The sequence below is a fragment of the Arachis stenosperma genome, chromosome 8, assembly GCF_014773155.1.
Source record: "Arachis stenosperma cultivar V10309 chromosome 8, arast.V10309.gnm1.PFL2, whole genome shotgun sequence".
Classification (NCBI taxonomy): Eukaryota; Viridiplantae; Streptophyta; class Magnoliopsida; order Fabales; family Fabaceae; genus Arachis; species Arachis stenosperma.
The window spans coordinates 791688-806224 of record NC_080384.1 but is presented as its reverse complement, the minus strand read 5'-3'; the positions used below and the strand labels follow the sequence as shown (position 1 = coordinate 806224).

General features: G+C 32.5%; 1 pseudogene; it reads left to right on the top strand.

Annotated features, from left to right (window-relative positions):
* The first annotated feature begins 2542 nt into the window (after positions 1-2542).
* On the top strand, positions 2543-9247 carry LOC130944415 (uncharacterized; annotated as a pseudogene).
* Positions 9248-14537: the final 5290 nt, after the last annotated feature.

The window sequence follows — 14537 nt, the reverse complement described above, 5'->3', positions numbered from 1 at the left end:
CCGGCAAGTTTGTAAACCTCTAAAACTATCGATTTTGATGAAAATTTACTATTTTTGAACTATTGAGCAATCCTCTAATTTTTCAGACCTCTGAAAACTCTTATTAAAATTTATTAGTAAGGTTTTGAGTCACGAAGTAAGTGGTAGCGAGTGAAAGAAGATAGAAATGAACATATTTATACAGTGTAACAAAAAACGTCTTTATAATTAACGAGTCAAAATTTATTTAACAAATAAAAAACATCTTTATAAAGAATAAAATAACATATTTTATAATTAAGGTTTTTAAAAACATCTGAATAACAAAATTTGAAAAAAAAATAAAGTCAAACAACATCACAATATTATACAGTGTAACAAAGTTAAAAAAATTATTGAAACATCACTTAAATATTTGATAGTTACTTATCTCTTTTTTATGATCACTATAATGGAAGTAATTCTTTGTATTTATAATCAACAAAGTACTATTTTTTTAGTTGTTACAAAATTAATTATTTTCTTATTTTTATTATGAATGTAACCAAATATATGTAAATTTAATACGAGTACATAAATTAGACAAAATGTTCGAGCATCCCACAATTGTGCTCGAAATTTTCAAGAGGATGCAACAATAATTCGAACTCTGCTACCAATCCCAAGGACATGTCATTACTGTAGCGCACGTCTATTACACCATGAGACGTTCGAGATGGGCTGTAATAGTGGAAAAGTCTCTTTTCTCCGAGTAAATGCTCCTCAGAAATTGCTTGAAATCTTCCTGGACCCCTCTGCAGAAGGAAACCATTTTAGAAAACATATTCGTGGATACAATCATGTATTTTCCTTCACTTCGTGTGGTGTCCACATAGACAAATAACTGGCTATAACAGGTCATGGTATATATACATTTCGTGCTCAAGGCTCAATATATCACAGTATAGGGGGATTTTATCCGGATCAGGGCACGCGACCATGTTTTTTGCAACTGTACATATATGATACTGATCACGAGTTGCAGAATAGGATGCTGGAGAACACACAACTACATGAAACATTGGTTTTCAAGTTACAAAAATTGCTACACCAGTATAATCCTTTTCTCCATGTGTTTCGCCAGCTTGCACAGCGGTCAGATGTACATGAGTGTAGTTTGGTCATTAGAGAGTGACCTGCTAATCAGCCACAATATAGTCTTTCAACTGCGTCGCAGGTAGCAGCTATAATTGTTGGTGATGACGTTGAAACAATAATTCATGGGCGAGATATTAAGGTGCAAACTCATGCTGGTAGCCTACGAATGATTCAGGAATTCGTTGGCTATTACGATCCACTACAACATCCTCTTTTTTTTTCCATTTGGAACTCATGGATGGGATATCAATAGCTGAAGTCAAAGAGGTGGCAAAGTATCATGCCGAACATATAATAGTTATATGCTCCAGGTACAAATCCCCATTTCCTACACAGTATAGAATTCAATAAAATTCTGCCAAAAAATTGTTCAATGTATCTAATCTTTTTTGCAAATTCTTAAAAATTTGTAGATCCGTCCCGATGATCATTCCACCGTATTGCAAGCAGGGTGACTACTACAACAATATGTTGTTGATAACTATGTGAAAATTGAAGGGGCTGAGTTATACCAAGGCTTACAATATGCCTTGCACACAGGAGAAACCAATGCAGGTAATATTGTTGTATCTAATTGCTACTTCGTAAATCATTAAGAATTACTCAAAATAATTATTAAAACTAATAATATTTCTCTCTATATTTTTCTCCAGAAAACGTTGGAAGAAAAAGAACAATATTACCATCGTCGTTCATTGGTAGCCGTCGCGACATGACCCAACGATATGAAGATGGAATGGCGATTGTTTTTAAAGAGGGCAAACCAGATATTTTTCTCACAATGACATGCAATCCATCTTGGACTGAAATAACTTCAGAACTCAACCATGTTCAAACTTCACAATATCGTCCAGATCTAACAACAAGAATTTTTCGAGCCAAATTTGAACAGTTGAAAGAGGATGTAATTACTAAGGGTGTCTTGGGAAAGGTGAAGAGCTATATTTATGTCACTAAGTTTCAAAAAAGAGGGTTGCCACATGTACATATGTTACTAATCTTAGAAAATAATGACAAGTTAATTGACTCGGAGCATTATGATAGTTTGGTACGTGCAGAGATACCATCTAAAGAAGTAGAACCACACCTACATGATGTAGTGCTAAAACATATGATTCATGGTCCTTGCGGAACACTTGATCAATCTTCACCTTGCATGAAAAATGGCCAATGTAAATGCAACTACCCAAAAAAGTTTGCAGCAGAAACACAAAGAGGTGACGACTCATATCCGCAATATAAGCGACGATTCGACACACCAGTACCAATTAACCAAAATGTCACAGTTGACAATAGATGGGTAGTTCTGTACAACCCTTGGCTACTACTAAAGTATGATTGCCATATTAATGTTGAGATATGTAGTAGCATCAAGAGTATAAAGTAACTCTATAAGTATTGCTACAAGGGTTCAGACCGGGTTGCAATGGAAGTTCACAACGGGTCTAATATTGACGAGGTCCAACAGTTTGTTGATGCAAGATGGATCGCTGCTCCAGAGGCATGTTGGAGAATATTTAAATTTAACCTTTACCGAATGTATCCATCAGTGAAAAAATTACAAATTCATTTGCCAAATCAACATCAAGTGAGCTTCTATGATCACCAAACCATTCCTGAAATACTTAATGATGATTATTTCTCTAGAACAATGCTCACTGAGTTCTTTGCCCTAAATTGTGAGGAGGACCAACAATCTAGACATCTTCTGTACAGGAAAATTCTAAAGTATTACACTTGGCACAATAAGGAAAAGGAATGGCGTCGACGCAAGACACAAAGGAGATCCATCGGTCGAATTAATACTGTATCACCTTCAGAAGGAGAAAAATTTTATTTGCGTATTCTGTTATCTAATGTCAGAGGACCAATCAGTTGGGACGACTTGCTAACAGTTAATGGGGTCCAATATTCGTCCTTCAAGCAATCTGCTCAACACCGAGGATTGTTAGAGAGTGACAGTAGCGTCCATGCGTGTTTGGTTGAGGCTTTTGTTTTACAATTGTCATGCACTTTACGAAGGTTGTTTGCAACCATCTTAATATTTTGTGAGCCTACAGATGTAAGAACCTTATGGGATGAATTTTTTTCATATATGGTGGATGATTATCCGTCAACCAGCACTACAACAGCCTTAGTGTTCACAAATCGGCTACTCAGGGATATAAATGATATACTCCTTCAGCATGGAAAACAGATTACACAATACAATTTTCCAGCTCTAACTCATGAAAATGACAATGAAAACTCGATACCCAGAGTTATCCAAGAAGAACTGTCGATCGAAGTACCCCGGGAAGACCTGTGTTCCATAGAAAGATTGAACAATGACCAATCTAAAGCTTTCAAGTGCATTATGAATACAATTGATCGAAGAGAAAGTGGAGTCTTCTTTGTTGATGGGCCAGGAGGAGCAGGAAAAACATTTCTTTACAGAGTTATAATTGCAAAATTGAGAAATAAGGGTCATATTGTCTTGGTAACTACATCATCAGGAATAGCTGTAACATTATTGCCTGGGGGTCGAACAGCTCATTTTAGGTTTAAGATCACAATTAATGCAGAACCATCATCCATTTGCAACATAAGCAAACAATCAGATCTTGCAAAGCTGATTAGACAAACAATGGTAATCATCTGGGATGAAGCACCAATGGCAAATAAAAAATCGGTGCAATCATTAGATCACACTTTGAGAGAGATATTAGCAAACGATATGCCATTTGGAGGAAAAGTGATGGTGATGGGAGGAGATTTTTGCCAAGTACTGCCTGTCGTACCGAAAGGTAGTAAGTCACAAATGATTTCAGCTTCTATAGTTAAGTCTCATTTATGGGCTTCCACTAAAATTCTCCATTTGCGACAAAATATGCGATCTTCTAATGATCATGTTTTTGCTGAGTATCTTATACGCATTGGTGATGGAATTGAGCCCATCATCATATTTGAAGACTTTGTACGGATACAAGCAAATATAGCAATTTCGTGGGAGGGTGAAACATTGTTACACAAGTTAATAGAAGAAATATTTCCAAACTTACAATCTCATGGGTGGGACGCTTCTTACATAGTAAAAATGGCAATATTGACGCCAAAAAATCATGATGTGCAATAGCTTAATGATATAATTATTAACCAGTTTCCAGGAGAAGAACAAAATTTAGTCTCCTTTGATGAGGTAGAAGGAGATGCTAATAATTTATATCAACAAGAATACCTTAACTCGGTTTCTATAGGCGGGTTGCCACCTCATATGTTGAAGGTGAAAAAAGGGGCACCTTTGATGTTATTGAGAAACATAGATCCTAAGGCCGGCTTATGCAATGGTACAAGGTTACTATGTCGTGGAACTTTTCAAAACATGTTGGATGTAAAAATTTTAACCGGCCATCACTGTGGAAGAAGCGCTTTCTTGCCTCGGATAAAACACAAAATCACAGAGAATTCAGGACTGCCTTTTATACTTATCCGAAAGCAATTTCCTGTAAGGTTGAGTTTTGTAATAACAATAAATAAATCACAAGGATAGACCATTCCTAAAGTAGGGATCTATCTCCCTAAACATGTGTTTAGCCATGGCCAATTATATGTTGCTTTGTCTCGAAGTATTTCTCAGTTAACAACAAAAATTTTGCTCAAAAAAGGAAAAATAGATGGAACAAGTGGAGAATTTACAAAAGTGTAATTTTCAAAGAAATATTGTTACCTTCACCACACGTAATTTATGTTCTTAGTAAGTGTGTAGTTACTTTTTGGTACAATTCAGTCTACATATAATTTTAATCTTTAAATCTTTTTCATTGATATAGATATTTTTATATACAAACTTCAATTTATTGACGACTAACGACTTATATTTTTTTAATAGAAAGTTTGATTTCAAAGGAGATCATCAATATGTGTCAGGAGATAAAGACAAAGAACTTGAACATCTGTTTTACGCAACAGGTACGTACTAATTATCATTAACTGAGACATACTAGATATACTAGAAATATATTAACAAATATCAATTACAGGAAGAAGGATTCCAAAGTCTCTGGAGTGCGTGGAAAGATGAGCAAGCAATTGCATCAATCAAACCAATAGACAATAAAGTACTTTTTTTAAATTAATTACTGTCAGAATTGCATTAAATATACATACTTCTATTTCTATGTTAGTAATCATAATCATATGTTATCTAATAGGTTCATTCCCTTCAAATTTATTCTATTAGTTGGGGAGGAACGGTTAAAACAGACAAGACCCAATTCTGGAAGATGATAAGAAAAGGAAATACTGCTCCAACAACATACAAGGTAATGCAATCATCGTAATCAGAATGTTATTGATATGCCTATTATCTATCCCCTTCTATGTTCTTCTTTTTCTATTAAATAAAAGGAAAAAGTATATGCCTAAAGTATTAAAAGGTTACTCTGAGATTGTAACGGAGATTATGTTTTCCATGTTGAATAAAGTTACAAAAAATAATTTTAAACCAATGATAATAAATTAAATATTTTTCTTTTTCCAGCAACAAACTCACAGGAGCGAAACCAACTGATGTTAGTAAAGAACAACATTGCAGGTACCTATCATTAGATTAAGAAACCGTACAAAATAGAGATAATATCAGATAATTACAGATTTGAATTCTCTACAGAGGATTTAATGGCTTCTTTTGTTGTGCATGTGTAGGAAATCCAATCTCAAACAAGAAATTTCAATTTTACAGGTTTTATTTTTTTATTGTTAAATTGTCGTTCAAATATAATGAAATTTATATTAGCATATGGTATATTTGATTTCTAAATTTTGTAGTTCTTCAAGGCTCAAGAATTTATTGATAAGGAGATGTATGAGGAATTGCTAAAGATTTTTACTCGGTACAAATTCAGAAATTACTATAGGTTTATCTTAACGTTTTTACTTATAGTTTGATCTATAATTCCAAAAAAAAAGACAATTATTTTTCTTCTTTACACTTTTTGCAGGAACATAAAAGATTCTTCAAATACAGATCTGTACTTTGGCTTACTACTTAAAAAAAAGGTCCCTAAACAAAAAAATATGACTTTTGAATATAGCTCATCCTTTGTAAATAATCGTATTTTTATATTTAATTTATTTTTATGACTTTGAGTTAGATAGAAGAAGATAATATATTATAATAATTACTATTTTATGGATTTTGTTATTTGTAGATAAGTGAGGTATGTGTTCATTATAATTAAATCATTTTCATATAGTTATTGTTTATAGATAGGTAATATATGATTATTTTAATTTAAACATTTCTATATTATCATAAGTTATTCTATATTATTATTTTTAAGTTATTCAAATTTAAAATTTCAAAAATTATTAAAATAATCAATTCTAAATCCCATAGAAAAAGCGGCTGAACAGGCACTGCAGTGCCTGTTAAGCCGCTAGTATCCTATAAAATCAAATAACTCTCCGTAAATCTCTCTAAACAAGGTCATTAAAACACCGTTACTAAAAATACTTATAACCGTCCCAAACACAACTTTATAAATACAAGTGGCTTCAGAGGTACGTTATTCATTCTGAATAACTTTATATTCTTCTTCTACTCTTACTAACTTGAGCGTTGGAATGCCTTTGCAAGTGCCCACCAGCGCCGTTTTTGGAAGAGCCGATGTATATCTCACTTAATTCAAGGAGAGACGAGTTCAGACATTGAGCAGGACGAACTATACCGTGGAGTCGGCCACTCACGCGAGAATATTTGGCGCCCATCATGGGGCCAAAATTAAATAACCCCATGACAACCTTTTGTTATTATTTTGCAGGTCCATGGCTGATGATGTTGTTCCCACCTACTCATGATGAACTAATGGCAATGAACATCACCTTCCAGGTGGAGGTAAAGAAAATGGCCGATCTTCTGATAGGACAACGAAAACAAAAACGAGGGAAACAAGAAAGGGGCCGAGTAAACTAATTTCTGCTCCACTGAAGGTTCATAAAGCTAGAATTATATTTGAATTTTTTAACTAAATTTAACAATCTTTTACCATATTTATTGGACAAATTTTCAAAAACTTATCATTTATTCTATTCTTTTAGTGATAAAGATTTTTTTATGTTCATTTTAAATTCAAGTATAAATGAGTATTTGCTTTATTCTTTATTTTACATTGCTCTACTCTATTCACAATATTTATTCTTATGCTGATTCTTTTTTTTTTCTTCTTCTTATGTTGACGATAATAAAAATTTTAAGAAATTTATGATAATAACGATAATTTTTCATTGATTTTTAGCAAAATAGTATAATACATAACTACTTTTTATTCCTATTGACACGTTAATAAGCTACATTTTTTTTATTCTTTCTCAATTGTTTTCATGTATTATTGAAAACTTTTCTATTTGTTGTTTATATTGTTATTATTAGTAACTACTGCATGTTCATGTTTTTTCATTTTCTTCCATTATTCGTAACGACGGAGCTTAGTTTTAACTTTAACCAATAAATTCAAAATATGCATTTATAATGTCAACATTTGTGAATTATGCAAAAAAGTTTTATAAGCGAAAGGACTTACTCTTTCACCTTTTTACGAGTTTCTTAGTTTATTTCTTTGAACTATCTAACGAAACTTCTTCTTAATATATTGATGATTGGAACATGACATGTTCTATGTGTCTTCAATTTTTCAGCTTCAACTTGTGAGAATAGACCTCAATCATAGTTTGTGAGCAAATTTTACCTCCTCCTCCACCAACTCAAACTGATTTATAACTTACGAACCTTAACCTATAAGTCTATGTTGACATTTCTACTTCGGTAATCATGTGTATGCATAATCTAATTTGCTCATATAAATCTTTTATGTCAAATTTTAATACATCATAATTTTTTATGAAGTATCTAGTATATTCGAATTACTTCACATTATGTATGTATCTTATCATTTCATATATCAAAATCAATAAATCCATCCGAAAACAAAATTGACTATGAATCAATTCGAAAAAATGACTTTTTACCAATCAAACAACAAACTCAATTGGCAATTATCTCAATTAGCAAGATATATGGTGATTGGCTCTTCCTTTTTATTTTTCTATTTTACAATAGTTTATGCATGTTTACTTTCAACCCATTTTATTTATGTTATAAATCTTTATTATTCACTCAATATTCAATAATTAATTGCTTTGGACAAAAAATTCGTGAATAAGTTGTGGGTTGAAAAAAATTCTCAAGACAATTGATCATTACATTTTCGGATCACACAATCGATTTGGTCAACGAATACATATATTCAAACTTCTCAGTTCGTGTCAATCAAATACTATATGCCATCCATAAAAAATTATTCTCAAACAGAAAAGTATCCCTACACACAGTTATATTGATCGAACATCTCTTATCATTCAATTGTTTTTGACTAAGTTTGGGGGCTACCACTCATTGCATAGCCAATTTATAGATAGACATAACTATCTCACTTTCTAATATTTTTTATTCATCTTTATTTATTTGTGAATCTATTTCATTTGTTCGATCATTCACAATGTTTTTATATAACTTTTTCACTACCAATTTTTTTCCATTTTTTCAATCTAACAAGTTGAGCTTGGGGGCTGCTATAATCATAATTTCGATTTATAGGTCGGAAGCTCAACCTGTTTAATTGAAAACTTTCACAGGTCAAAGCTTGGGGGCTATGATCCGTTCGTTGGCTAGAACTCGGCTCAAGTAAGCCAATAAATAAGAATCTGGTTAAAATTAAATACACACGCACTATATCAGGAGTACGTGGAGAATACGTATTTTGCTCACTTATCCTATAAAATCAAATAATTACGTGACATTGGAAATAAAACAGTTATTGGAAATACTTATAACCGTTCTAAACACAATTTATACAAGTGACTCACTGGGTCACAGGTACGTTATTCATTTTGAATAACTTTATATTCATCTTCTACTCTTACTCACTTGAGCATTTGAGTGCCTTTGCAGGTACCCACCACCGCCGTTCTTAGAAGAGCCGACATATATCTCACCCAATCTAAAGAGAGACGAGTTAACATTGAGCACGATGAACTATACCTTGAAGTTGGCCACTCACACAAGAACAGAAGTCATGTCATGATTGGTCTATGAAATGAAAAAAAGCTACGATATGGAGCTATTTCATTGAAGGCGCATGCGAATTAGGCACCTCGAGTCTGACACCTATGAAATGGAGAATTCTAACCGACACATACTACATGCGAAATGGTACATTTTGCGTATACACATGCAACATTGGGTCACCCTTGCTATCTGTATAAACATTGGGGAATGCTCGACTGATGTGTATCACATTTGCTCCCATTATTTCTTCTTTAGTCTATGCTTTTTCATACCAACATCCTACTCTATATTCTTCCTCATTTCATACCCACATAACATATTCATAACATATCTGAGTAAGTGTGTTATTGTAACACCCTAAGTTAAATCCTATCCATGAAGATCTTTAAATAAGGTGCCACACTTGATAGAGATAGAAAATGAACTTAATCGTTATGCAAGGGAGGAGGAAGTGCGCATGAAGGGGAAAATGAGTAGCACTAAAACGATGGAAGTGAATATAATAAATATAAAATAATAACTTATCCATGAGTATGGTTCAAAATAAAATGCTTAGAGGTAATTATAACAAGAAACTAATACGTCCTAACTAATTTTGTCGAAGAGGCTCCCATACTTGTGTCCCATCCTATCCTTGATCGAGACCCTTCAGTTATTCACGAATTGGAGTACCAGTGATCTTCCTCCAACACCTTTCTGCGTAGTGAAGATCTGGTTCCGTTATGTGGGATGAACTAAGACTCGACGGTGGGTGAATAGGGTACGTATTCCACCTTTGGACTTTCACAAGGATTCGACTCCTCCTCTGGATCCTCCTCCATGGTGTCTTCCTCCTGGTCAGGGTTGTTGGATTCTTCTTTCTCTGTCTCGGAATCTGATTCGAGATGCACCATTTCGGATTACTATTTCTTGAATGCTGAAGCGTTCTTATCTAGGAAGGTTACGACGGACAGCTGGGATTCTTTCTCCACGAACTCTCGACCTAAGTAGACAGTTTGGAGTACGGTAGTAGTGGTCGTAACTATCCACGTGTGCTTCGAGGGGTCATACTCAGAAGTTACCTTCGGGGGCACTGCGTCGTCTCTACTCGCCGTGCCATGTTCCTCTGGAGACAGTATGGAAAAAGAAAAGGGATGAGAACCTAAGGTTTCAGTAGGAGTGCTATGCAACACCTCCATGCCTATCTCCACCCCACGTGCGGGATTTTAAAAAAAGTCGTACGATATGACATGTAATATGATTCTTTCTTGTAAAGCACATAGGTAAAAAGGAAAGCACATAGGAAAAATAGAAGAATAGTAACATATGAAACGTCGACATGTTCATAAATAAATCTTTAGAAAAAACATCATCATGATCAAACTTTGCTTTATACTTTCTCTTTTCCTTAACTTATAACTTTTATGAAAGGTATTGAGCTCAAACCGGTATAAATGAGAGTCCCCTTCCCTTACCGAAGGTTCTTATCTCGAATGTCTTGGCGATCACCTTCCCTTACCGAAGGATCATCTCGATCGATCACCCTCCCTTACCGAGGGATCATTTAGATATCTTGTCTTTGGGGATTACCTTCCCTTACCGAAGGATCATTCCCTCAGTTCAATTTACAATCAAGGTTATTTAGACATACACAAGAAAAGAGTTATATCAACAAAGATATCTTATTATATAAAATTGATGGGAGTCCCCTTCCCTTACCGAATGTTTCCAAAAGTTTGCCGATCACCTTCCCTTACCGAAGGATCATCTCGATTCGATCACCTTCCCTTATCGAAGGATCATCTTGATTATCTTTTCTTTGGGGTCATCTTCCCTTACCGAAGGATCATTCCCTCAGTTTAATTTACAATTAGGGTTGTTTAGGCATACACAAGAAGAGATTCATACGAGAATAGATCATGCAAGAGGTGTGACATATACCATAATAAAATGAGCATGTTGAATAATGATATTATAAGAAAGTAGGTACTCTCGACCCTAGAGGGATATTAATAATATAGTGTATAAAATATCACATAAGTGTTCATTTATTAAAAAATAGGATACTTTAAATAGTTGAATAGTTATAAGGGGGCATGTACTCTTAACTCAAAGAAATATTATTAATCCAATGGTTTAAAAGTTAATATAATTCCATATAATAAATTAATGAGTATTAATTAGTTGAATAAAACAATTATAAGGAAAGATGTACTCTTGACCCTTAGAAGATATTAGTAATATAATGTATAAAATACAATCTTAAGTGCACATAGTAAGAATGGGGTATGTTAAATATTTGAATAAAATATTATAAGGAAGCATATAACTTTTACTTTAAATTTTAAGGAGTAGTAATAACATAATGATATAAGAGGTCATTTAGTTGCACATAATAGAATAGGATACACTAAACAAGACATAGAAAAACATATACTCTTAACATTAAAGGGATAATAATAATATAATGGAATAAAAGGTCATGTAAATGCACATAGAAAAATTAGGGTGATTAAATAAAACATTATAAAGGGGGTATGTACTCTCAACGTTAAAGGAATAATAGTATGATGGTATAAAAGATCATGTCAATGCACATAGAAAATATGGGATATAAATCAAGAGGTCATGAGTGATATAATAGATAATCATGATTAATGTGGATGAAAGATAAGTAAAGGATCATTAATGCCATAAGACAAATGAAAGATGGTAGCCATGCATGGATGGAAAGGAAATAAATTAGAGCATACTACATGCCAACATAAAAGTAAGAAGAGCATAATTCCCTACTCTTTTTTCTAACGCCTCTTTTATTGCCTATGAGCTTGCCTCTTGTGTTTGCACACGGAATATTTACGTAGAGTGAGAAGGGGAAGGATTAGTGTTTGAGAGGAGTGATCTTCTACCTATGAGTGTACCCTTATTTATATACTTTTAGTGGTAAGGTGGTTGGGATAATTTTAAATTCAAAAGAAGGGCGGTTATTAGATTTCTATCCATAATTCAAAATTATAAACCCATCTCCTAACTAACTTTCAAAATTTGAATTTGATTTTATTTGTAGAAAGGGTGAAGGGAGGTTGTTACAGTTATAGCATCTGAGAATATTTCATAATTACATATCCAAATAGAGAAATCTCACATACATATGAGGGTATCAGTTTTGTATGTGATGATCTAATGTGGATTATAATTTTGCTGCAAATATCACTGCAGCAACTGAATAACTTGATATAAATGAATATCAACATGCTCGAGAAAAAGGAAATTATCATATTGGCCTACAGGATGCGGATTGCGTCAGTTAATTCTTTTATTTATCAAAAGATGCGGATTAAAACTTATCAACATGTTTTAATGATATTTTCTTATCATTGTGGCATTGCAAGCATTTATCCGATGGAATAATGTGTAAGAAATTCGAAATTTTGGAATGAACAAAGCTATGCCCTTGTAGCAAAATCGTAGGGCTCATAGTCTCAGTTTTCATGCCTTTGTCAGGCCACAATAAAATATAGAGAATCATTAAGTACATCCCTCTACCTTCCACGTTGCCTGCGTCCCAAGAAGGAATCGGTGATTGTTTGGTGGAGGTGATTGACAAAGAACAAATTTTAGGGGATGATAAAAATGACAATAGTAGTGAAGACATAGTAGTTGTTCCCGAAATCCAATTGCTTTATAATAAAAAGGTTCTCTCAATTCCTGTACCATCAGTAGGTATCATGCCATCAGGTGGTGTTTCTAGCAGCACTCAAGGTCAGTTTTTGGTTTTACATCTTGCAGCAATAAAATCCGATCAAAGTTGATGACAGACCAAGCAACTATGCTCTGTTTGGTGAGACGAAGCTTGAGACTATGTTGAGGTTTTTTAATAGAAAAACTGCCATACTTGTCACTAGAACTATAACATTTGTGGAAGTGCATAATACAAGATGGTAGAGTCAGATTATCTTAATTACGTGTGTAGATGTAATTTAGGATCAATGTCAGTGAATGATAAGAGTTGTAAAGATTAGAACTTCAAAATTTTAGAAAGTCTAAAACTATCAAGAATCTTTCATTTGTTTGGCTACTTCAATCTCGCAAAATCATACCCAACTTGATAGTAAATGTCATATGCCAGGATATATTTTTCATGGTTCAAGCTAATGGAACAATTGAAATTAAGGTGTTGCAATGTTCAATCGAGTCAACCTATTGGTACAAGACTTTATCCAAGAAAATTTGGCATGCAAAGTAAAAGACAAATACAAAATTTTGCAAAAAATTGAAAGACTCGTATTTTTTTGGTTGTCCACGGTATCCCCCAACCCGACAGACTAAGGACTAATCCGTCGCGGATCGAAGCTCCATTTAAGGACTCATATAATCAACTGCAAAAGTATTTTAACGCTTTGTAAACTTTCGTTTCAAGAAATTGATCACGTTGTAATCTTTTTTGTTTCGTTATTCTAGGCTACTAAAATTTTAAATTCATTTTGTTTTTGAATTTATTAATTATATTTCTAGAAACTATATTTCATACTAAAATTAAAAAAAAATCAATTTAGAATTTTAAAAACAACAAGTGCAGTCTTTTTGCTTTTAAATAAAAGACATATAGATTCATACAAAATAATTTTTATTTTGTAAGATTAATTATTATACAATAAAATTTTTACAATATTAAAATATTTATACTAGAATATTAATTTTAACTAAAATAGATAAAATATTTAAATTATAAAAATAATTTTAAAATATTATTATGCACTTCCCAATCATTTTAATGGAACAATAAAATAATAATGAAGGTTTTTAAACACAAATCAAATTCTTATTATACCAAAAGTTTAACTAACTAAGATTACTTTTTACTTTTTAGTATATTTATTTTAATAAAAAATATCTAAAATGATATATAGATATTAAATAAAAAATAGTGCAAGATATTAGAGAGAGAAAAATAACGAAAATATATAAATCGTTACATTCTCTAACAGTCTAATATAGCGGTTAATTTGTACATAAATTTTTACACATAATAGGAGTTTATGATAGTAATCAATTTTTACATAAATTTCTACACTTTTCAGCGATTAATGATGATAATCAATTTTTACATAAACCTTTACATTTTATAGCGATTTATGTATAAATTTTAAAATTTTTATACCTTATAGTGATTTATATAGAGTAAATACAGGATTAAAATATAACTATTTTAAAAAATTATAATTGAATAAATTTGATTTATTCTTTATTTATTTATTTAATTATTTATCCTAATTTTTAACATAATTAAACACTTTTTTTTCTAAAAGAGTATTTTAATCATTTTAGGATATATAGT